This window comes from Bison bison, unplaced genomic scaffold, assembly GCF_000754665.1.
Source record: "Bison bison bison isolate TAMUID 2011002044 unplaced genomic scaffold, Bison_UMD1.0 scf7180017864456, whole genome shotgun sequence".
NCBI classification, from domain to species: Eukaryota; Metazoa; Chordata; class Mammalia; order Artiodactyla; family Bovidae; genus Bison; species Bison bison.
The window spans coordinates 7203261-7207083 of NW_011495018.1; the positions used below are offsets into that span (position 1 = coordinate 7203261).

The 3823-nt window shown below is 61.6% G+C and overlaps 1 protein-coding gene across 3 annotated transcripts in view; it reads left to right on the forward strand.

Moving 5' to 3' along the window:
• The window catches only part of FAM53B (family with sequence similarity 53, member B), a 56117-nt gene that overhangs the window by 29067 nt on the left and 23227 nt on the right, over window positions 1-3823 (forward strand). The window lies entirely within an intron of this gene.

Below are 3823 nucleotides of genomic sequence, written 5' to 3' on the forward strand. Positions count from 1 at the left end.
CCAGGCGGGTGCTTGCACCCGCGTTCTGGTGGCGGGACTGCGGGCAAGCCGTCGAGCCTGTCTCTTGAGTCCGCTTGCTCATCTACTTGATGAAGACACGAAGGGCATCTCAGGACTTGTTGCTGCAGGGGGCTGTGGGCACGGCCTTTGCTGCTGCTGTTTCTGTGGGTCCTCCCCTCCCAAGCCTCAGGAAGGCCATCATCCTTGAGGTCTTGTGGTCATCCTGCCAGGCGAGCTGACCGGAGACCCGTGATTGCCATTTTACAGACGGGGCGATGGAGGCTCTGGGGAAAGGTGATGGGGATGGCTTTATGGCAGGCTAGGTATAGAGCTCAGCCAGAACCCAGCAGCCTGGCACTCACCCACCCTCTCCCAGGTACAGCCCTGCTCCCTGCCTTCCTCTCTTCAGAGACTGTGGGCTCATGGCTTCTGGGCATGCAGGCCTCAGGGCAGCCATGCCCATCCGTCGGTCTCATACTTGGGGGTTTCCCACAGAGGCTTCCAGTGCTTCCATATTTTTGCTTCTTGGAAGCTTTGATGCCCCCGGTCCCCCCAGAAAGAGGGCCTTCTCAGGAGGCAGGAAGAGTGCACCGTTTGGCCCTGCAGAGGCAGGCGGATTTTTCAGTATCCGAAGGAGAACCAAGAAGGCAGGAGTCCAGGGGAGGCAGCCGCTCACGGCACGTTCCGTGCGTTTCCTTTTGACGCTGCTTTACCCACGCCCACTTCCTCTCCAGCCCTCGCCCCCACCCCGATACCCTGCCGGCTGAGTGGTGGCCGAGTCCAGCTACCAGCATGCTCTGTTGTTGGCCTCCCTGGTGGTCTGGGCGCTGGCAGGGAGCCCTGATCCCAGCACAGTGCCGTCGGAGTCTGAAAGCTCCTCCTCCGTGTCTTTCTGGAAGCCTGAGACCCACGCTTCCTTGGCTCATCCCGGGTGTGCCCCTCGACGCCCGCAGCCTGGTGCCCGGGTTCTGCTGTGCCCGCTGGGACACCAGGCAGGTGCCCTTGGTCCACTGCTGTGTGCCCAGGCACACACTCATCCTCTCGTAGCTGGCTCGGGACTCAGGACGCAGTCCCTGGTGGGCTCTCAGCTGGCTACCTTCCCTTCCTTCTCTGGCCTGCTCACCTGAAGGGGCACCCACCCTGTTGACTACCCCCGGCCTCAAAACGGACAAATCGGCATCCAGCTTGAGGCTCTGAAACACTGGGCTGTCAGGGGTGGGGTTAGGATCAGGAGAAATGGCCGAGGCTCAGGGGAGCTGGGGCAGCTGCTTGGAGGGGGCAGCCGGCTGTGGCTTTCCGCCAGCCATTCATTCCCGTTACCAGGGCTCCGAGTCCCCATTTAAGATAATAAAGTCGAGTCTCTCGGGAAAATGGACATTAAATGAGATGGTATTTCAAAGGTGCTTGGTAGAGCGCCCGGGCCCGGCCAGGTGCTCAGCAAATGCTGGCCCGAGGCCTGGCCCCTTCGCCCCTTGCCAGCCTCGGCCTGTCCCAGCTGGACTCCTCAGAGGCCAGGCTGGTCTCCTCCTGCTCTGGTGGAGCCTGATGCCGGCCAGGAGGGAGACCGTGTCACCCTGTCACAGTCCCTGGGGCTGGTTCCCAGGGCCCGGGGCACCTTGGAGCCCACGGACAGAGCCTCACCTTAGACCCGGAGAGAACCGTGTCTGTGCCTTGGCTCTTTGGTTCTGTGCTCATCATAGGCCCCCCTCCTGTGGTTGGGAAGAGACATGGGCTGTTCTCCCCAGTACCTGTTTCCTGCCTCTTATAACCATAGGAGTCACCCCTATGACAATTCAGAAAGAAGTCAGGTTCACTTGAAGGGAGTGGGCGCAGACTGATCTCCCCGAAATAGGAGGGGACGTGGGGGAAAGGGCTGCAGAGAGTGGCCGTGGCCCACCTGGGCTGGAGGGCAGGGGTGTGAGTCCCCATAAACCCCTGTGTCCATGGTGAGCCAAACCTCGTGCCTTCAGTCCTGGGCCCGGTGTCCCAAAGGCCCTGGGCCTGTAGCAGAAGGACTGAGGGAGGAGCTGGAGGTGGTGGCATGTCAGTGGGAGAGCCCCGGGCTGGGGCAGCTGTGAGTCCTCGGAGTCCTTCTCCACATGGCTAGCCGGAGGATGTGTGTGCTTCTTCGCCTCGCCTGTCAGGTGCTGAAGATCTGGGGACGATGTTTGAACCCCATTTCGGGGCCAGAGCAGATTTAGGTCGTCTGCCTGGAAGCCGAAGCGGGAATCATTCTTTAAGGTGCTTAGCGGACACCTCAGAGTAAGAAAGCCAAGCGTCCAGAACAGGGAGAGGTGTCATGCTTCCCTAGGGCAGCATGTCCCAGCTCCGGCCGCATCACCTCTGGGACTTGATCGTTCTCTCATGGAGGGAAGGGGGCTGTCCTGCTCTGGAGAAGCTCTGTCTCTGCCCCACAGGTGCCCGCGGTTTCCCCGCTCCCCTCGCTCCGGTTGTGACGGTCACCTGGAGGTGACATTTTTCAGGTGAGGCTGCCGACCACAGTGGAAGAAAAGACCTTGACCTCCCAGATGGCTGCAGCCCCGGGGGCCATGGTACACGTTCTGGGCTGGGAAATCTGATCCTCTGAACTGGGCAGTGGCAGAGGAGAGGTACCTTCCCGGTGCCCACTCGGTTCAGGTGCCCTGCAGGATGGGAGCATCTGGGAGGCTGGCGTCTGGTTACTGGAAGGCGCAGGCCTGCCCTCCCCGCCACCCCCGCCCCCAGGATGGGTTGTCCACTTTGTTCTCTCCGTCCCCAGGGAGATGGCCCGGGAGCTGTGAAGGACGGTGACCCTGTCTGATGGCTTCTTGGCCCACGTCTCCTGCTGGCTCCTGGGCGATGCTGGGGTCTCTCTGCTCCTCCCGTCCGCCCCCCGATCCCCTCCAGGGAGGCCAGGCAAACGGGCACTTGGCCAGACAGCCGCCCGCAGTGTGCGTCGCTGCTTTTCATCAGAAAAGGCGCCTGAGTCCCCTGCCAAAACCTGAGCCATTTCGCCCATTAATCAGGATTTCAGAATTCTCGGGGAGATCTTAGCAACTGCCTGGCACAAGCCCGACTCGATTTGCCATCACCCGTCTGCCCTCGGAGCCAACCCGTCCACTGCCGCACCAGGGCCACCCCTGGCCCCGGAGCCTGTGTCAGGGGCCAAGACTGATCTCTCAGCAGGGCCTGAGGAGCCTCTGGGTTAGAATTAATGTTACTTGTATGCTAATTCTCAGTGTTCCTTTTTTTTTTTTTTTAACTTGAAAGAGAAAAAGGAAGCCAGACAGGTGTCCCAGATATCCCCAGATATCTCCAGGTTGAGGCCTGGAGAGGTGAGGCTACCCAGTCCATGTGCGTGGAGGCCTCTGGGAGCCTGGGGCTGGCCCAGCCGCCTCTTCCTGCACTGAGGGCTCCGCTAGGCTCCTTGCAAGGCCACCCTGGGGCTCCCCTGGTAAGACCAGGCCTCCTCCTTGTTCTGGGACTGCCCCTGAGGGCTGACTTCTGCACGCAGCCCCTCCCCCCCGCCAACAGCTGCTTTCCTTTTCATTCAGGCAAGAGTGTGAGGGGCCGGCCCCATGGGTTCTGGAAACGGTGGGAGCCACCCTCGCCCTCCTGGGGACGGATGCTCCGGGCACGTTGGGTCCTCAGCTGAGGGGCTGCACACTCCACGCCCTCTGTCTCCCTTTCCCTCAACCAGAGGCAGCTCTGGCTAGAAAGGCCAGCCAGATTGCCCTCCTCGGCACCCCCCCAACCCCACCATTCCCATCACTGCTGCCTGCCCTCTCAGGTCACCTTCTCAGGCCTCGGGGGTCTCTTCAGGTGCCCCCTCCCACCCCCACCC